Here is a 23,549-nt window from a genome sequence, read left to right as displayed (position 1 = left end):
GGTGTATATACACATATATAACGGAAATAAAGAATATAATACGGGTGTACGTTGCCAATAAAAGTGAAAAAAAGAGAAGAAAATATTTTAAAAAATCGAAAAAAAAATAAAAAAATTCAATTAAGAGAGCTGCACACGTGAATTTTTCTTTGTTGCGTTCATCCTAATTGGGTTTCACGTTGTCGCCTTTGTTATTATTGTTATTATTACAAAATTTATTAATAACAATATTATTATTATAAAATTTATTTTTAATATTATTTATGTTGTTTTGTTTTTGTTGTTTGAAAAATATTAGACATTAGAAGCGTTTATGTAGTGTAAAGTGAAGAAACGTTATTCTTACTTGTTGGTGCTTTTGTTCTGGCGTTTGTGTTGTTCATCTGCTCATTTGTTTGCGAGATGTTTTTCTCATGTTTATTTTTAGCTCTTTGTTTTTTTGTTCTAGGATTTTTTCTAATTATTTTCTGTTCATCCTTTTGTAGAAATATCTTTTATAAAATCGTTAATAGTAATGAGATTGTTTCTTCTATGTCACTGGGTGTGTTTGAATGTGTGTGTATATGTGTGTATGTGTGTGTGTGTGTTTGTATGTGTATGTGTGTTTGTATAAGTTTGTATGTATGCAAACATTTTTAAACGCTTTTTTGTATGGCGTGTATACAAATGTACGTTTTTGTTTAATTTGATTTTGTGTATGTATATGTATTTTTGTGTACACAAATTTTCGGTATAAATACAAAGACATACAATAGAATACTACGCATAAATTTGTTTTGTGTCATTGTTTGTATGTTTGTTTTATTTCTAGCATCTATAGTAAAGATTGAGTTCGTTTGATGAAAAGAAAGAAAGAGAGCAGAAAAAAGGACAAACATTCTCTTGGTGACCATTTGAAACACATCACTTTGATGATGATGAGGATGACGATGACGACGACGACGATGATGATTGTAATGACGATTATTATGATGATGCTGCTGATGATGATGATTTTGATGATGATGATGTTGTTGTTGTTGTTGATGATGATGAAAAATATCTGATGAGAATAAATCAGAGGCATAATAACTTTTTTTCAACAAAACTAAATTCAAAAAAAATAATTAGAAGTGAAATGCAGAAAAAATAATTAAACGATGACGTAGATGATGACGTCGATGATAACTTTTTTCTTTCTTTAATTTCCGGCGCAGCGCTATATAGACCGCCGAGTGTTCTTTTCTATTTTCATCTCAGATTGATGCACCGAATGAAGTGGGGAAAATGTGAGAAGAAGTAAATTTAAGAAGAATTGAGGAACATGGAAAAGTAGAAGTAAGAGTATAATGATGTGAACAAAAAGTTAGACGATGATAGTAAATGTGACATTTGGTATGTGCGATTTTTCAAAGTTTGAGAATATTTTATTAAATAATTAATGACATTAATAGAGGCTAACAAAATTGCACTGAACATAATGACATTTCATCAGCAATAGCATTTTGTAAATTAAAAACACTGCAAAATAAAAAAAGATTTTAGAAACTCTGTAATATTACAAGCACATATTGAAACCATTTCTACATCCGTGAAACAAACACCCGCTGAAAAAACATTTCAAATAAAGAAAAGAAAATAAAAGGACCGACACACCCGTTAACTTAATTAAAATATTTTTTCTTCTTTTCTCTCTCTCTCTCTCTTTTTCTCTATCTCTTTTTTTCTCTCTGTCTCTTTTTCTCTCTTTCTCTCTCTTTTTCCTTTTTTTTCTGTTTGATCCCCTAGCACCAGGTGCGTCTCACCTTCATCTTACGCCAACAACATAGCCACTCACTCTTTGTGACTCTAGCCAGCTAAATCAAATTTTTGTCTCAAATTTTTTTTTCTGCTAGGTGTCTGCATTCTTTTATAATTATCATTATCATCATCGTCATCGTAATCCTCACCAACACCATCATCATCATCATCACCACCGCAACTATCATCATCCACATCAACATCATCATCATTACTTTTTATGACGTCATCATTATCGCCACCGTCACAACCAAAGATATAAACAATGCATAGACAATAAAGGCACGCGTAGACTAACAAATCGATAGTTGGGCGATAATAAAAAAAATAACAATAACAATATAAAGAAAAAAGAATAATAATAATAATAATAATAATAACTCTGGATGGTACATTGAAAATAATAAGAATAATAAAAACCTCATCTTCCTTCTCGCGGGATCAAAAAATTCAAACGGTATTAGTAGTATTATCTTTTTTCTTAATAATCATTATTAATAATAATAATATTATTATTATTTGTAGTAGTAGTAGTAGTAGTAGTAGTAGTAGTAGTAGTAGCAGCAGCAGCGTAGTAATAGTAGTAGCAGCTAGCAGTAGTAATAGTAGTAATAGTAGTAGTAGTAGTAGTAGTAGTAGTAGTAGTAGTAGTAGAAGTATTAGTAGTAGTAGTAGTATCTGCAAATCTGCAACAAGTAGATAGATAGAGAGATAGTTAGATATATACGTGTGTATGAATTTTAGTAGGCCTGCGTGTAGAGGCAGTTAGTTGAGGCGTTTATATCGATTGAATTGTAACAAAGATAATAAGAAAATAATAATAACAACAACAACAATAATAATAATAATAAATAATAATAATAATAATAATATACGTACAATTTTGTACACACAAAGGCACGTGCAGATAAATATATTTTAATTTTTAGCCATTTATTTTTCCATTATATCTATTTCTTTGATTTACGTTCATATATCAATATAAATCTTGCAAACATTTCCTCTGCTTGTGCTTCTATATATATATATATATATATACATATATATATATACATATATATATATATATATATATAAATATATAAATGTGCTATGTATATATACTACACATACACACATAGAAACACACATACAGATATACAAACGCATACTTACGTGTCTATGTAAACATACACACACACACGTTTGCAAACATATAGCAACAAAAGACAACATTCATTTATACAAACATACATACACACATACAATCACACATACACTCCACAGACAAACATGCAGACCTTTTTCATACACACCTCACAGACAAACATGCACATTGACAGGAACACACACATTCAAACATCGTATTCACAAAGATACTTGTATACATACAGACATTTTTCATACACACACAGACACACACACATACACAAACACACATTCACACATTCACACATACACAAAAAAAACGGACAACCACACGCACGCTAACACAAACACACAAACAAACATACATACACAAAGATACTCACACAATTTTATTATCATTAAATTTTCTAGCCGACATTCTAGGATGGCAATAAAATAAAATCTCCATCCGTCCCATTAAATGTACCTCCACGGTACCCACCTACTTCACCCCAACGAATTTTTGTATTTTGATTGTATGTTTTGGTATATTTTGTATTTTGATTGTATGTTTTGGTATATTTTGTATTTTCATTGTATATTTTGGTATATTTTGTATTTTCATTGTATGTTTTGGTATATTTTGTATTTTCATTGTATGTTTTTGTATATTTTGTATTTTCATTGTATGTTTTGGTATATTCTGTATTTTCATGTTTTTCCATTGCTATTTATTTCTATTTTTTAGTATTTTTTATGGTACTTAAGTAATTATTATTAATATTATTATTAAACATAGGTATAGCACTTCATTCTGTAGTATTTTGTTTTGATTTAAGTTCGTTTGTATGTTTGTGTGCGTGTGTGTGCGTGTGTAAATTAACATATGTTTGTATGTGTGTGTACGTATGATGTGTGTACGTGTTTGTTTGCGTGTGTGTATATGCACGTTTATGTGCAAACTGGTGTGTGTGTGTGTGCTTGTGTGCATTTTGAAAAATAAACATTTCGAAGAGTTGTACATTTGTGTCCTTTTAATGCTTCCTTTATGCATCTTCTTCCGTTTAATTTCTCCACCCAGCATCCTTTGTAAACTCCTCTTATATCCCACCTCCTCTTTTTCTTCTCTCTATCTTCCTCTTTCTCTGCTTTTTCTCTTTCTCTCCATTTCTCTTTTTAAAAAAAACCAAAAGACCGAATGTGTAAAAATTTGTAAATTGGCATTAAAATTATTTTTTAAACACGCGCGTTCAACAAAACAGACAAATTTGTATGCACACACACACACACACCACACGTACACACACACACACATACACCCATTCACCACTTGTTTCCAGCATACATGGCACAAATCAATGTACCTCGAAATTGCGTGACTATTTAACATTCATTCTGTTTCATTTTGTCCTGAATACACACGACACTGACACACACACACACAAATTCACACGCACACACCATACATACACCATGCACATTTATACGCATTCACACGCACACACACTCACACACGCACACAACACACACAACGTACGACAAACGAGCGATAATGAAAAACTTTCAGGGTTCATTTGTTTATGTTCACGCTATAAGTTTTATATTCTATGTTCAGTATATTCTATGTTTAATAGTATGTTTAGTGTTTATGCCAGAAGAATGTGATCTGTTTATGCTTATGAAATTGTATGTTTAAATATTTCTTACTGTGCATTAATTTGATGTTGAAAACGAAATTCAAACAAAAACATGTTGATCGTATGCAAATTGTATGCGTGTATGTGTGTGTGTGTGCTTGTGTAAACATTATGTATGTTTGTGTGTGTGTGCGTGTGTGCGTGCGTGTGTGCGTGTTCTTTCGCTGACATCAAACAAGACCTCTGGCATTAAATGGATGAGGAAGCAATATTCTTCTGTCTGTTCTGAGATGTTGATGTTTGCTGATGTTTTTGTTGATGTTGTTGTTTGTTGTTGTTGTTTTTTGTTGTTTATCACGTTGCTGTTTGTACAACTGTCTATGTGTTTGTTGTTGTTTTTTGTTAGTTGTTGTTTATACAATTGTTTATTTGTTTGTTGACATTTTTTGTTTATGTCGTTGTTTATATCATCACCTCTTGCGTCATTACCGTCAACCAAAGAAGGAGAAAAGAAAGAAAAAAAATTCTCTCTTCTCAATCAACACGTTCGGATGTTATTTATGACGGCTGACACTTTCTTCATATTATAAACAGCTGAACAAAGAAACAAAAATAAACATAATATTAATTATGGTATTAATAATAGTATGTTTTGGCAAATTCATAATAAAGTTGAGATAATAACAATTGAAAAATTATGTAAATACAATATAATAATAAGAAAATAATTTTAAAATGACCAAAGAATAATAAAAACGCTAAAGAATAGTAAAAACACCAAAAAATAATAAAAACAGCAAATAATAAGAAAAAGAAAATGCTTCATGCCAAAAGTGTTGCAATTATAAGAGGCGCTATAAAAATTATTTAGTTGAACATCTCGCCATATTATACAAAATGTTTTAGGGATAGATAACAACAACAAAAAGAACAACAAAACTACCACAGCAACAAAACAAGACCAACAATCACATGGTAAACAACGACTACATCAACAACAAAAACAACAACAACAACGAATACAAAAGTAACATCAACAAAGAAATGAAAACAACAACGACATCAGCCATATTAACGACAACCGCTGAAACGATAAATTTTCAATAAAACCAGTACTAAAGTAGCGAGATTTAAAACAAGGAAGACAAACAAACCAACATTAAACAAACAGGCAAACAAATGAGTGAACGAACGAACGAACGAACGAACAACCGTTATCAATGGATTCCGAACGTGACTCTTTCAATGCAATTCAACCAGTAAATAAATAACAGTGCCCGAGCTAAATAAATATTTATTTTCAGTCTAATATTCCTTTATTTTACTTATTCAATCATTCGTTCTCGCGATTGTTTGTTTGTATTTTAATTTATTTTATTTTTATGCTCAAACATACACCTAATGACAACACACACCATACATAAACACGCGCACGCACACGCACGCACACATACGCACACACACACAAGCACGCACCCAAACAAACAAACTAGCAGACATACGATCAAACATACAACGGTATCCATACAAAAAAATACAGTGCATTTAAACACTCCCACAACACACGTTCAAACAAACATCCACACAACAAACACAAACATATACACAATCATACGCATACACAAACACACATGCAACAACACAAACATACGTATACATACACACACACATACACACACACAAACAGACACAAACAAACAAACAAATCTTCATGCAAATGCAGTTAGCAAAATTTTTCTCTCTCTCCATCTCTCCGTCATTATAAGCCTGGCACTTTGATGTTTCAAGCGTTTCAAAAAATATTCATTTCAAAATGTTTTTCAGTTTCTTGTTTTGTTTTTTTTTCAATTCATTCCATTGCAAATGTAATATTCAATGGCTAGGCGTTCCTGTACATGTGCGTGTGTATTAACATTCGAAGTTTTTATTATACAAGAATGAATTGCATGTTTCCAGTTTTTTTCCATTTGTATAATTTCTGGGTTTTTTTCTTGTTTTCTTGGCAGCTATTTTTGAGTTTTGCTGTTTTGGTTTTTTTTTGTTTTGTTTTTTTGTTGCCTTTGGAGAAAAGTCAAGAATTCCAAATGAACACTCAAGACATCAGCAAATTTTTTTCCTATTTCTGTTTGTTCATTTTTTTATTTTGTCTGTTTTATGTTTATTTTTGTTCATTTGTTAGTTTTATTTTCTTTAGTTTTTTGTTTAAATTCTTTTTTATTTGTTGTTCTTTAGTTATGTTTTTAACTTATAATAAATTTTGTGTGATTGAATTGCAGATGAAAAAAAATTATTTGTCTCTGAGACTTATGTATGTAAGTGTGTATGTATGTATGTATGAAAGACATGTTTGTATGTTTTTTTTGTAAGTTTGTAGTTATGTATGTATGTTTGTTTGTATGTATGTATGTATGTGTGTGTGTATGTATGTATGTATGTATGTGTGTGCGCGCGCGCGTGCGTGTGTGTGTGCGTGTGTGTGTGTGTGTATGTGTGTGTATGTGTGTGTGTGTGTGTGTATGTGTATCAAATCAAATCAAATCACTTTTATTCAATCAAACAAAACAAAAAGCATGAATGATTCGGAGACCAAAAAAAAGAAAATTAATATTCTTGTGGGCTCGGCCACCGTGCAGCTCAAAATAGCTTCTCAATGATAACGCAACGAGAATAAATTAGAATAAAAATAAAATAAAATTGTCAATAGGAGAAAATGTGTCAATGTTAATAAAATATATACACAGTTATATACATATATGTACATATACATTATTATCCTTTAAAAACAGAACTTTTCGTAATTAAAAAATTTTTCAGTTTATTTTTGAAAAGATGCAAAGTGTTACAATCTTTAATTTCTTGTGGAATCGTCTCCCATATTCCTGGGCCGGTGTGTTTCAAACTCATGCAGAGTACTTTAATTCTGGCTGGTGGAGCATAGAAAAGTGGCGTGTGGCGTGTAGTTCTTGCTTGAATGGAAGTTCCAAAAGTGAAAAAGTCTCTAAAAAATGCCGGTAATTGCTGACGTAGAAATCTAAAAATGAATGTTGCAACGTGGTAGATGAACAAGTTTTCGATGTTGAGTATTTTCATCTCGGGATAATATTCACTTGTGTGACAATGAGGATGAAGATTTTTAAATATTCTGATGAATCGGTTTTGGCATTTTGTTAACTGTTTCAGATGAATGTCAGGACTATTTCCCCAAATTACGTTGCAGTAGATGAGGTGAGGAAAAATTAACGAATAATACAGGTCAATTAGAATAGGTTTATTTAATTTATTTTTAATTTTGCTTATAACACCTAGGGTTTTGCATATTCTTTTAAACATGTATGTATGTATGTGTGTATGTATGTTTGTATGTATGTATGTATGTATGTAGGTACGTATGTAAGCATGACTGTTTGATGGATTTATTTGTATGTTTGTGTGTACGTCCATTCGCTCCTAGCAACAATATATAACACCACTAAAAAAAAGCAACAATACAAAAAATCGTCCTAACAAAAACATCTCGTGTATAATGACGATTACATTTTCACACAAGCCCCTATGAAACGACTGTAAAATCAATGAAACTTACTAGAAACTACTACGCTACTATCATTCAACATTGACAAATAACAACAGAGACAAAGATAGCACTGCCATAAAACAGTACCGAAATACCAACAGCAATTATAAAAATTGAAAACAGCAACGAAATGTTATTTAAAATAGCAGTTTTTATCAAAGAAACTACTATGCCTTTTGGTTTCCACAATTAAAATCACCGATACAGAAGGCCAATTATTTTTTTCATAAATACTAGCTAGAAGCACTGGTTTCAACAAAAAAAATGGCTGAAAAACAATGTGAAATATGCAAGGAAGAGGTAAAATGTCACCACAATGAAAAAAAATCGACATTAATAAGAAACTTTTACTAAATATTCAAGGGTTTCCACTTTTTTGTTGTCTAAGGACCTCTATTTTTTTGTTGCTTTAGACGTGTTTCTACACGCGTAAATCCTGTCCTAATAACTGAAACAACAATAGAATCAACAACAAAACGGCAGCGGTAACAACAACCACAGCAACAACCACAGCAACAACCACAGCAACAACCGCAGCAACAACCACAACATATAAAATTCCCCAAAAGTACAAACCTCTTGCTAATGACAAATGGATGGATGGATGGATGGATGGATGGATGGATGGATGGATGGATGGATGGATGGATGGATGGATGGATGGATGGATGGATGGATGGATGGATGGATGGGTGTTGCCAACAACTTTTAATGAATAAAGTCCAATTAAATTATGATTGCAGGAGCCGTTGCGACGAACATCATTGTAAAATATTACTCTAATGCTGGGATTATCATCGTCGTCTTCGTCACCGTCTTCGTTGTCTATGTCATCATCTACGTCATTATCATTGCGTCATCTTCATCGTCATTGTCGTCGTCCTCGCTATTGTGAGCACATCTTCGTCTTCATAATCCATTGTGGAATAATCATCATGATTAAATTTAAAATTTAAATTTAAACATTATATTCATTTATGTTACTATTATTATTATTATTATTATTATTATTATTATTATTATTATTATTATTATTACTATCATAATCATCATCGTCGTCATCGTCAGCATCGTCAGCATCGTCATCATCACCATCAGGAGCATCTTCTGTGAAGAGTAACTAATGCTCACGTGATGAATGCATTCGATTAACCTGGATTACCTACAACACGTACAACCAGATGGAGAGAGAGAGAGAGAGAGAAAGAGAGAGAGAGAGGAGAAAAAGAGAGAGAGAGAGAGAAAGAAATAATAAAAAAGAGAGAGAGGAAAACAGAAAAAAGATGGAGAATGAACTATAGAAAAGAAAGAAAACACTGAAAAACTGATAAAATATGAGGAAGAGATCAAATGGAAAAGTGGGAGAACGAAAGATAGTGAGAGATAAAAAAAACAGCAACAAATATAAAAAATAGAGTTACGGAATTCGGAGAAGAAGGAAAGCAGAAAGAGAGAAGAAGAGAAAGAGACAGAAAAGGAGAGAGACGGCGATGCTGATGGATGATGATAACGATGATGGATGATGGTGACGACGACGATGATGATGATAAGAGGAAAAGGAGAAAACAGTCTAGAGCAAGACGATTCTATGTATCTACAACATTCGCTGTCGGCAGTACGATAGCGTCGATGATGATAAAGATGATGATGAAAATAGTAATACTGATGAGGATGATGATGATGTCAATGGTGATCATGATATGGCATCTTTTATGGTGAGGTTGAGATGATGATAATGATGATTGGGCTGGTGATGGTAAATAAAATGTATTGATTATATATTGAGGAGTAGAATGGTGATGTTGAAAATGATGTTGAGGATAATGTTGAGGATAATGTTGAGGATAATGTTGAAGATAATGTTGATAATAATGTTGATGACGATGAGAGAGGAGAGAGAGAGGAAGAGAGAGAAAGAGAGAGGGAAACAAATACGAAAAACATAATGTAATGACGACTAAAACATTGTGGAAATAGACCACAAAGCGATTGAATTGGAAATTTTTATTCAAAAGTCGTGTTTTAACATTAGTTCTTAAACCGAGCACACTATTTTTTGTATTTAATTTTTATATTTTGCAATTATTATATAAAATAATTTCAAATTTAATTTAAAATTCTCTTAAAATATTAATGAAAATGAAATGAATGCGTGTATTCAAGTTTACAAATGACAGAATTCTTAAACAGAGAACATAAACCCATAAACTGTGTGTGTGTGAGTGATGTGTGTAGTGTGTGTGTGTGTGTGTGTGTGTGTGTGTGTGTGTGATGTGTGTAGGATTGTATGTGTGTGTGTATATGTGATTTGTTTTGCTGAATGAAGACTTTTATTTTATTCTCAATTAGCTGGCAGCAGTTAAGTATATTGAGGTTTTCTACAAAATTACAAAAATCTCAACTCATTCGTCTCCGTGTGCCCTAATTGCTTCATACCACAGATAAAGAAAAAAGCTCCAGACAAGATAAATTTTTAGAACATTGAAGTAGTTAGTTTGTGTGTGTGCGTATGTGTGTGTGTATATGTGTATGTGTGTGTGGTGTGTATGTGTATGTGTGTGTGTGTGTGTGTGTGTGTGTGTTTGTTTGTTTCTTTCTTCCAAAGACAGGAATAAGGATACAAATGGGAGCTACAAAAATCAGCCGCCAAAAATAGATCCTCATCCATTTTACAATTTTTAAAAATCATCCTTCCACTCCGCAAAACTCCGAATCTGCCATTTAAATCGTTAAGTAAAATTTAGGACAATAACTTTTCGTAACGTAAATAGTAGTAATTATACTGCAAAATTACTTGCTGGAGTAATGTAACCTGTGTGAATGCATGTGTATGTACGAACGTGTATATGTATATGCTTGTGTGTGTCTGTGGGTTTGAGTGTATGTGAGTGTGTGTTTTTATATGTGTTGTGTGTCTGTTTTATTCATTATCTACAGTTTGATACATTTCATATGCATACATCCATGTGCAACATAAAGAAACATAGACGCAAACATACATACAAAACAGTTATACTAGTCTAATACAATATATACTACATGATACATATGTACGTATAAAACATTGTATGTTTATTATTTGAATATGATTTGTTGTTTGTATGCATACATACATACATATGCTCATACATACGTACATACATACATACATACGTACGTACATGCAGTTGTGTATTTCAGTTGTGTATTTCTAACTGCCGTTCGTGTTTTAGCTCATCATTGCAGAAGTGTTCATTTTAACGCCCTTTTAGTCATTTACTTAAGATGGAGAGATAGAGTGAGTGAAGTAAATGAATTTGGTTTTAAATATTTTTATAAATATGTTCATATTTGTTATCATTATCCTTATTACCATCACCGACGTTATCATCATGGTTTTTCTCTTTACCATCATCATCACAATCATCATCATAATCGTCGTCGTCATCGTTTCTAAAACACCATCATTGTTTCTAAAACACCATCATTGTTTCTAAAACACCATCATTGTTTCTAAAACACCAATATCATCTTTACCGTTATCTTAAATAAAGACATTTTCCGAAAACATTTTATAAGATACGTATACAAATAAGTACATACATATAATGTACACACATACACACACGCGCAGGCACACAGGCATACTCTCACACACACACACACATACAGACGTATTAACAGACTCAAGGAATGAATTAAACAAAACAAAACCGCATCACAAATTCTTTTTTCCTCATTTTAAAGTGCTTATAACTAACTAACTGTTTGTGCATGCATGCATGTATGCATGCATGTATGTATGCATTTACGATCGAATTTATTGTACATATGCAAGTTTTTATATATGTTTCGCATTGAAAATTCATACAAATACACGCATACATACATACATACACATATTGTATTATGTGAGGGTGTATTTATGTATTTCATTAAGTTTGTACAAAAACAACATCTTAGATGCACATATATTTGTATATTTTTAAAATACACACACATACACCCATGCATATATATATATATATATATATATATATATATATATACACGTGAGCATCATTTTGAGATGAAGTTTCTTACTGCAGCTGCTTGGTGTAGGCTGATAATAATAATAACAACATAATAATGATAATAATAATATAAACACTTAATATTATTATTATTCTTATTATTATTGTTACTTTGCGATTTGAATGCGTTAACTTTTTCCAACCCATTTCGCAATATATGTCTGTGTGTGTGTGTATGTGTGTGTGTGTGTGCGTGCGTGTGTGTGTGTGTGTGTGTGTGTGTGTGTGTGTATGTGTGTGGTTAAATATATTACGTTCATAATAATAAAATTTGTTAAATAAATTCATCTGTCAATCCTCCAACCATGCATCTATTTATCCATTCGGTAATTCACGCATTCATTTATCTATTCCTTCATTCATTCATCTATTCATTCATTCATTTATTCATTCACTATTTAAAATTTTTAAAAACCAAAATTTAGGCATATTCCTCTCATCATTGCCTTCTATGCGGAATTAAAAATAACTTGTTAATATTAATACAATTAATTGTAATTTTTCCAGAAACATGACATAAAACTTTATTTTTGTGCATATTTGTGTATATGGGTGTGTGTACGTGTACGTGTATGTGTGTGCATGTGTGTGTGTACGTACGTACGTTGAAGTGTACTTACGAAGATGTAGCTAAGTTGTCTTAAGCTGATTTTCCACATAACTTTTGCAATATGATTCACCAACCATTGTGAGAGAGAAATTGTAGTGGAAGATTTCTTCTGCCTGTATTTGTATGTGTATGTTTGTTTTTGTACGTGTGCGTGTATGTTTGTTCGTCTCTGTTTGTGTATATGTGCTTATGTGTTTGTTTTGTGTGTGTGTGTGTAAGGTTTGTCTAAGAGTGCATTTTAATGTATATTTAAAAATGTTTGTTTTTGCCATATGTGTTTTTCTATATTCACGTTTAAGTGTGGGTTTATTTGAGAGTGTTTGTCTGTCTGTGTGTGCGTGTGCGTGTGTGTGTCTATTTGTAGATGCGTGCGTGCGTGAGCGTTTGTTTGTGTATCTACATTTATGTGTTTTTTTATGTTTGCATGTGTCTGTAATTTTGAACGTTTACATTAAACTTTCATAAGTTTGTGTAGTCCTTATATGTGTCTGTGTGGTGAGTATTGTGTGAAGTTAGTTAAATTTATCTATTCGTATAAACATACGATCGTCATCATCATCGTCGTCGTCGTCATCATCTTCATCATCATCGTCATCATCTTCATCATCATCGTCGTCATCTTCATCATCATCGTCATCATCTTCATCACCATCAGCCGTAAGGATAGGATATATGCATGCACATTATTTTGTAAACATTTATGCAATCCACACAACACATGCAAAGGCATTATTATTATTTTTATTGTCATTATTTTTATCATGTGGTATAGGTAGTATTTTTTTGTATAGGCAGTACAATACGGTATAAATAGTATAGATATATAGTATTATATAGCATAGATTGTATCATATATTATAGATACTATAATATAATATAGATACTATTACACCTTACAGATAGTATTACATAGTTTAGATATCTTTATATGGTATAGATAGTATGTAATATAGTACCCTAAATAGTAATATACTAGATACATGTATGTATATATATCATTCATTACACTGATACATTTTATACATACATCGTACAACAATAGAAAGTATATTTATCAAGTAGTTCAGAAATATACAAAGGTTATTATGTATGTAAATATATATATATATATATATATATATATATATATATATATTTATATGGTATACATATTATACATTATACAGATTGTATGTGTGCGTGTGTGCGTGTGAAGATGTGTGTGCTGTTCTGAGTAGGTTTGAAACACCAAACAACACCATCCAAATTTTCTTCACAACACACGCTTCGCATTCCACAGCGCGCGTGTATGTGTGCACCCTGAGCTACGTTTTAGGAAGAAACAATACAATTACATTACATACATGAAGATACTTCTTCAAGTAAATAAGTAATTTTATTTTCTTTTTTTGTTGGTTTGTAAGTTTTGCTTTTAGATAGATTGAAGTAAGTTTTGCTTTTAGATAGATTGGAATGAACGACGATTTTGGAAACGTCTGGTTTTGGAAATTATTTTCCCAGCAACCATAGTATCATAGTATCATAGTAGGATAGGATATGCAAATAAACACACATACATAAATAGGATTATTTTGGGATAGTTTATAAATTAATATATTATTTAGTTTAAAGTTAATTTTTTTATTTATTCATTCTAGTTCTAGAAGAACACGGTGGATGATAAATTAATAATTACTAGAAAAAAGATGTTTATTTACTAGGCTGTTGTGTTGTGTTGTTGTTGCAGTTGCTGCATTGGTTTTTAGTTTAGTGATATATTTATCCTATCGGATTACTACATTAGTATAATTATAATAAATATATATAAATATAATTATATATATATAAGTATATTATAAAGAGATAAGTGTTAACTTAAAGGAACAGTATCAAATCAGAAAAAATAAATTGTCGAAATAGCTGTTGTTGTTTTTAACATTGACGAAAAAAAAACAACAAAACATCAACAACGGCAGCAACAACAATAACAACGCTAACAACAACACTAACATAAGCAACGACATAAACAACAAGATTAATTTGTTGTTGTTGTTGCTGCTGTGAGGGATTAAGATTGGATAAGTTTTAGGATCCGTGCGTGTTGTTGTTGTTGTCTGAGTTCAGTTCGATTGCTAATGTGGAGCTTGTTGGACCTGTAAGATGAAAAGGTTGGTCGTTCGGAAGTTTTTTTGTCTTTGTTCTTGTTTTAATAATTTAGTTTTTTTTGCTTTGGTTTACTCGATTGTTGGTTTGTTTGTTTGTTATTCCTGTTTCAATTTTGTATATTTAACTTTGTTAATGTTGTTATCAAGTTTAGCATTATGGTTTTATGATTAGTTTGTTTAAGTATTTAAATGATTTGTTGAGAATGTTTTACAGAAAGATTTGTAGACATGTTAATTTTTTTTCATCCTTTCTCCATTAATTTGTTTCTTCATTCCTCCTTACATTCATTTATTGTCTAACCGTTCATACATACTTTCATCCACATTCATTCAATAATTCATTCATTCAATCATTCATTCATTCATTTATTCGTTCATTCATTCATTCGTTCATTCATTCACTCATTCATTCATTTCATCCCGCTTCATAACTTTTCTCCGTTTGATCACTGTAACAAAACAGATGAAATATTTATGCCATGTGATGTACTTAGAACGAAATATAACGCCAGCACGTGTGTGTATGTATTTGTGTGTATTTGTGCGTGTGTTTGTGTTTGTGTGTGTTTGTTTGTGTGTGTATTTGTTTGTGTGTGTGTATTTGTGTTTATGCGTTAGTGTGTTTGTGTTAGTGTGTATATGTGTGTTACTAAAATTAATTCTAATACAGCTCTGGTTGCTTCTACTCTGGCTACTTCTGCTGTTGCAACTTATACTACTACCTTTACTACTTCTACTGCTATTACTATTACTACTACTTTTTCATTTTAAAATTAATACATACGAAACCAAAGACAATAAATATAAAAATTCACACTTCCATGTATTAGAAATATGAATTAAAACTAATAAGAAGGATGGCCGAAGATCATGTGTGTGTGTGTGTCTGTCTGTGTGTGTTTGTATGAGTGTGTTGTTCTGTGTGTGTTTTTGTATGTTTGTGTGTGTGTCTTTGTGTGTACTGTAGTACTGGAGTACTTAATAAAATATTTTTTTTATTTAATTATCGTTTACCACAATTGCATTTAGCTGCCCACAATTATTATCATTATAGTACATTTTTGTGTTTTTGTACGCGTCTGTGAGTTTGGCTGTCTCTACGGGGGTGTGTGTGTATGTGTGTGGTATGTGTGTGTGTGTGTGTGTGTGTGTGGTGTGTGTGTTTGTGTGTGTGGTGTGTGTGTGTGAGCAAAACCGAAAGAGAAACTTCCTTAGTATCGCATTTATTTACATAAGAATAAAATCTCCCCCTTGCAACAGATAGCTGGTAGATAGACGTTCCATAAATAAATATATATTCCACCACAATGTTACATTACACTGACTCGTTGGGTCCATTTAGATTATTTGGCTGGTGCTGTTGGTTGTGCGTGGTTCTAGTTCGTGTGTGTAACTTGATTACTGTGATTCATTGTCTAGCTATGTTTTTTTTTGTCTTCTTGTTACTTGCTAAAACAATATTTCCATTTTATCAATCAGCAATCTTACAATTAAATCATAAACAGTCAAATAAAAATCGAATCATAACACGTACACACGCATACCTACACACACACACACACACACACACACACACACACACACACACACACACAAAGTACACACGCAGTACTAACTAACTATACAATACCGTACTAACAATTTTTCATACATCGAGGTGTTTTATTACGCAAGTGTTTTATAATTTTGAGTAATTTTGAGTAATTTCAATTTTTATTTTTTTTAACTTCTAGATCGTATTCTTACATTCTACTACTTGCTGCAGTGGCATTTGCGCAGATCATAGCTGTAAGTTTTTCCGTTTTTACAATTTTCTATTTCTAACTAATATATTTATTCTTTTTATTTATTTAATTAATTATTTAAACAGTGGCAAAAGTAGTAGTAGTAGTATTAGTAGTATTAGTATTAGTAGTAGTAACAGCTGTAGCAGTAGTAGCAGTTGTAGTAGTAGCAGTAGTTGTAGTAGTAACAGTAGTCGTAGTAGTAGTGGTTTATTATAATTAAATAATTAATAATTAATTATAATAATTAATAATAATAATAATAATAACTATTGATAATTAGTATACAAATTCGACAACAGCAAGATGTGGTTCTGGATGATGTCTTCGACGACAATCCTGACGGTAGCCCAGAATGCGATGGCTGCACCAAAGTCACTGGTTGTCGATGCATTGGACCCAAAGGGCAAAGGGTTTTTTAAAAATTTTGTGTTTATCTCAAATAATTCCTTAATAATCTCCAGTTGAATGGTTTCTCATGTTTTAATTTAATCATGGAATAGGATCATGGAACCTAATCCACCAACTTAATTTTGTCATTTTTATAAGTTTTAAAACTAGCAAAAAAAAAAAGAAATTGAGTTGAGCAGCAATGAATCGAACGTGTGGTGAAATAAGCTATCCAAAGATTAAAATAACAAATGAAATTTTGTCAAAATAAGCAGTTAATACATGAACGAACGAATGAACAAACGAACAAACGAACGAACTAACTAACGAAGGATCGAACGAACGAACGAACGAATTATTGACTTAATGAATAAATGAATGAATGAAATGAATTGACGAAGGAAACAAATAAACAAACAAATGAACGAACAAACGAATTAATGAACAAAAAATGAATGAATGAATGCGTGGATGGATAAAATTTGTTTTGTTGTTGTTGTGTGTGAAGATAATCTTTCCGAAGCTACGCTCTCCTTGACTTATAAGATGTTTTGCAAGCCTGCCTGCCACTTATTAAGCTATTTTAGCTTCACGCTCATTCTTTTACTTTCATTTATTTATTCTCTCTTTCATTTCATTCCTTCTCTCTCTCTCTTTCTTCCACTTTTTTACTCATACTTTGGCAATTAATTCTTATCACTTTAACCCAATTCATCCAACTGCTTTTTCATTTAGATTCAGTTTTTTACAAGATTGAATGAATGATTGAATGAATGAAAAAATGATTGAAGAAATGAATGAATAAATGAAGGAATGACTGAGAAATAAAAAAAGTGAACGGATAAATTGAAAAAAAATTAAAAATCTGAACGTTAAAAATAAAACAAAACTATGAATAAGCTTTCAAAGAAATATAAGCAAGAAACTGCAAATGTTCGTGTGTAATTTAGTAATTTTCATTTAAACTCACCAAAAGACATCAAAATATTCATACATGCTCATACGGTTTTTATCCAGTAAAATGCATGCAATACAATATACTGAGCCACCATTTGGCAAATTTAAAAATAATTCATGGCCTTTTAACTTTAACGAAGGGTCTAACCGGAAATAAAGGATTCCCGGGTCCGGATGGAAGAGCGGGTCAACCGGGCCCCGAGGGCCCCATTGGCGAAAAGGGTGAAAAAGGGATGTCGGGTAAATATGGCTTGGTCGGTCTGAAAGGAGACAAAGTAGGTTTTGAAAATTTTCAATTTTGTCAGTTCAATTCGTTTACTTTTGTCAAATCAAATCAAACAGTTTATGAAATGTAATGAAATGACACGAAAGCCATTAATAATAAGTTTATGAAAATATTATACCAAATAATAAATAATTATAATGAGTGATAGTAATAAAATAAATTTATTATACATAATGTATTAATAGTAGAATTTATAACCTGATTTATCTATTCAATACATATACTTTGTTACTCATTTAATACATGTTTTACTATTTTGTTTTAAAGAATTTTTATAGAATAAAAAAAAATTCGTTATTATAATTCAGTAAATAATGTGTTGCCTAAAAATTTTACTAATCTAGGGCCGAGCGGGAATTCCAGGAAAGCCAGGAGTGAAAGGACTCAACGTAAGAGATTTCGATCCGTAATTATCCGTATTTAGTCGAAAAAAATATTTTTTTTAATTTAAAAAAAACAATTATATAAATTTTTTTTTCACACTATTTCTTTAACCTCTCATCTTTAATACGGAAAAAAAAATTAAAAATTAATCACGAAAATAATTTGTCAAACAAAATGAAATATTTAAATTAATATCATCAATAAACATTTAACTACAGGGCGGAGTGGGACCATCGGGAATTGTCGGTCCGCCGGGCTCAGACGGAAGGAATGGCGAAAAGGTCTACTGATAATAATATTATTATTATTATTATTATTAGGAATAACAATAATAATAATAATTTTCTCAGGGTGACCCCGGACCGCAAGGTTTAAACGGTCCTCCGGGACAACCTGGAGTGCCTGGAATGGCAGGGTCAAAAGGTGAGAAAGGCGATAGGGCCGACTTAGCTGCCGGAAATAAAGGAGTGAAAGTTAGAAAGTTCTATGATATGATATGATATAAGATATGATATGAGATATGATATAAGATATATGATATGAGATAGAATGTCGTAATCCAATTCCAAAACCTAAAATAACAAATTTTGTTAATTAAACCAGGGAACTGAAGGGCCTTATGGAAATAAAGGAACAATGGTGAGATTAGGCTATATATGATTATAACGTTTAATTTTATTATTAATATAATAATAATAATAATAATTATTATTATAATTATTGTTATTATTATTATAAATTATAATTAATTGTAGGGTCCTGATGGAGATCCCGGAGACAAAGGAAGGAAAGGTGTCCGAGGTAGAGAAGGTGATCCGGTACGTTGATAATTTGATTTCATGCCCGATAGCGTAGTGGTTATAGGCGTCCATTTTGAAGTATCAGCGACTGAGTTTGAAGGCAAAAAGATCCAATGTGAAAATCATACTCAATAATAGTGTATGATACATCATGGTTTCGCATCACACACACACACACACACTCACACACCACACACACACATAGATATATATATATATATAATTAATATAAATGAAATTATTATAATTAATATGATTAATAATAATTATTACAGCATAATATATTTTGATAATTTTAATCGTATATTACGCAGTGTGGTAGCTTACTATTGTCACTTTGATAGGTATAACATATAAACGTTAATAAATGCCAAGAATCATCGAAATCTCGGTAAATTTTACTGTATGTGTGTATGCGTGTGTGTGTGAACATGTGTGTGTGTACGTGTGTGAGTGTGTGTGTCGTGTGCAGTGAAAAGGAGTGCCTGCCACTTTGCATATGTGTTGGCACGGGAAAAATAACTCGACTAAACTCATTTGATTAATAAGTTAATAAGAACACTTGAACGTGTGTATTCTGCAATAGATGCTTTCACCCACACACACATATATATAATTAGTGATATATCTTTATTAAATTATTTTTAAATTAAATTAAGTTTATCTGTCTGTTAAAATTATTTGCAGTTAAATTAGTCTAGAAAGATTTCATTTTAAGATCACTTCATGGAAAAAGTTAGATTAATATGAATGGCTGATAATACTATGTCCAGATATATGTTCTGAATAAAAGTATTTCATCTTGATAAAATTTACTAAGACTTTTTTATAAATCTTATTCCCTATTGGCTGCTTCTTAGTGGGGTTATAGGTCATTGCCCTCTCCTTTTTTACAATTTATTTTTATGTCAAGGGCGAAGGAGCGTAGTAATAAAAAAATGTCTCACATACATCTGAACCATTTACAATCAACATTAATTGTAGCTAATATCAGTAGCTGCGAAATTAACATATATGATTGGTTAATTACAAAAGTATAAATCTAGACATCCAAATTCATCCACAATTGCACGATTTGGCCAGGGTTATGCTGGAATACCCGGCAGAGAGGGACAAAAAGGGTACGATAGTCCGGTTTATAAAGGCCAAAAGGGTGATAAGGGTGATAGGGGTCGAGCTGGTATCCTTAATTGTCCCACGACACCAACTGGGCCGAAAGGTGATCAGGTTGGTTTAACCCCAGTACAGAATTTTCCCGATCAGTGCATCTTGGAGAATTTTTCGTTCGTTAATTTCTCGACCTTGTTTTAGTTTTTTTTTCAAATTTTCTTGGTTGTTGTTATTTGTTGCTGTTTCATGTTGCCCCTTACTAATATGTACAGAGGAACGCACATGCATGAATGAACATACGTAGTAGTGGTTGGTTATGCAACTTAACACGCAACACAACTTACCATCCACACTGTAACAACACACCGAAACAAAACATTAAAAAATAGCTAAACTTTTGAAGTTTTTTTTAGATTAATTTGTTTTTTCAAAGCTAAAACAATCAAATCATAAAAGTAAAAATATCGGCCTTCAATTTTTAAGTATTTCCAAGATTTTTGACAAATAAATTCGATTAATCTATCTTGACGATCGGGTTTAGAACCAGGTTAGCCACGATTTTGCTTGCAAACATTTCCAAATAGCAGTAAGCAAGCGATGCTATCAATATCATCTGTGATAAATTTTCTTACAAAAGGGTATTCCAGGCTTAAATGGAAGACCAGGTAATCCAGGTTACTACGAAGTTCATCTTGAAGGTGTCAAAGGTGAAAAGGGTAATAAGGGCTTGCCCGCGGCTAGCCACTGTATGGGGCCACCTGGGCATAAGGTTTGTTGTCTTGGGTCTAAAAACAAGAGTATGTTCTACTCGGCTCGCTTTGAAACCAAATTTCACAGCTTTTCAAAACACTCAGGTGCATGTCAAGTCGAATATCTTTTTATAACATATAATGATTTGAAATAATATATGCGTATGTCTATCTCTATGCACAATCATTATGTAATAGTTTTCTAATTTAAAATTAACAATTTTTACAATTTTAAAACAGAATTGAGCGTTTGATCGTAAGCAACAGGGCTAGACGCAAAAATTTAGTAGTGAGTCGACGTCAGTCATCGAATTTCTTTTCATTTTTATCCTTTCTTGAAATCTTTCAATCCTTTATTTCTATTTTCCGTTCCTCAAAACATCGAAGAGGGTAAACAAAATAAATAATTCAGTTGTTTCCAACTTGGTATGTTATCCACGACAACGTAATGTATGCATCTTAGACAATAAAAATAAAAGTCCAAAGTGAAAAAAGGTTCTTGTGAATTCAATCTTTGATGTACTTCAACTCTACTCAATTAAGGGCAGAAAGGGCTTACCGGGTAGGACGGGACCACCCGGTCCAAACAACAACAATATTACTCTAGGAGAGAAAGGAGATAAAGGTGATAAAGGTTTGCCGGGATTGACGAACTTGAATTCATTTTCCGGTGAGAACGGATGCGTAAAAGGTATCGAAGGCCTGAAGGTGAGAATTATTTCCATATTTTTCATTTTTACTTCGCTTTGTTTTTATACTCTACTTTATTCAATTCAAAAAAATTTTACTCCTTTTTTTTATTCGCAGAAAATTAATTTTTTAGCTATCTGGTGGCTCGGTTTATTACAAATTTGTTTTTGTCAATTTTCCAAAAAAAAAAATTAAATTTTGTTTAGTTAAACAATTTTTCAATTTTGTAATTATTCATTACCCTGGTAATATGCAAATTTATGTAACTTTTCTTCCAATTTTTATACAACATCCAGGTCCGAACTATCAAAAAACATTTCCATTAATCATTTTTTCGCCGTTTTCCAACGTACTCTACTGATTTTTGAGTCATCTTTTCTTTTCCTAAAAAAAACCAAAACAAACAGAAAATAAAATTTAGGCGATTTGGGCAGAAGAGATAGACTAAAAAATTAGGAAGAGAAGCTAAAAATCGGCTCACGGATCACGAAAAAAAAATTAAAAAAGCTAAAGCAGAAAATTTTAACAAAGCTTCAATTCTAATACAGAAATCGTCACACAAACATGTTTTTGTTCATTTTCTATTTATTTTTTGGCTTTTTAACATCATGGTTTTGTGAAATGGACAGGCTAAGCTGTATATACTTGCTGTTTTTGTTTTAATTTTTTTTTTCAATTTATGTTAAAGTACACGTTTGAGTTCCGTTTAGTTAACAAAAGTCTCTAAAAATTCTTATATAAATCATCATGTATGGCGACGTTTCTATCAGTTTAACACTTCTACTAGTTCAATCGCCACTGTTTTATTTTATTGTAGCAATTTATTAACTGATTAGATTATCGTTGATTTAAAGTACAACTTTTTTTCCATTAAATAACTTAATTGCATGAAAAATTGATTGTATTTAATGTTCTAATTTTGTCTTGTAATGCAGTAACGCTGTTTGAAATGTTAGTAAAAATACTTAATAATAATATTAGTAGTAATTTTAGCAATATTATCAATATTAAAAAAACTATTCAAAGTATTTTTGTTAGTTTTAATTTTAAAAAATGTGATTTCAGTGTGATAATGATTTAATGTATTAATTTAATGACAAACATCAAGTGATACCAGCTTAGCTTGTTCACAAAAAATTATTTTTTGTCACTTTGAAACCATTTTGTTAATGTTTTTTTCGTTTAAACCGTTTCCAAATTTTATAAAAAAAATTGTTTTCAGTAATAGATTTTAATATTTTTTAATGTTTCACAAACTTTTTTCACATAAGTTCTTCAGCAATTTTTAGCAATTGTATAATTTTTAAATTTTCAAGAATTTTGATGTTTCTTGCATTTTTTGAGCCTAAGCCGCTAATTTTCTGTAATGCCCTTTTAAGATCTTCGAGCTGAAATCACATTTTTTTGATATAACCTGCTGAAAATATGTATAAAAACGCTAGCGTTAACATTATCCATTTCATCCTAACACCAGATAATAATTTATTTTTACCATT

This window comes from Helobdella robusta (genome assembly GCF_000326865.2).
Source record: "Helobdella robusta unplaced genomic scaffold HELROscaffold_19, whole genome shotgun sequence".
Lineage (NCBI taxonomy): Eukaryota > Metazoa > Annelida > Clitellata > Rhynchobdellida > Glossiphoniidae > Helobdella > Helobdella robusta.
This window is presented reverse-complemented; position numbering follows the sequence as displayed.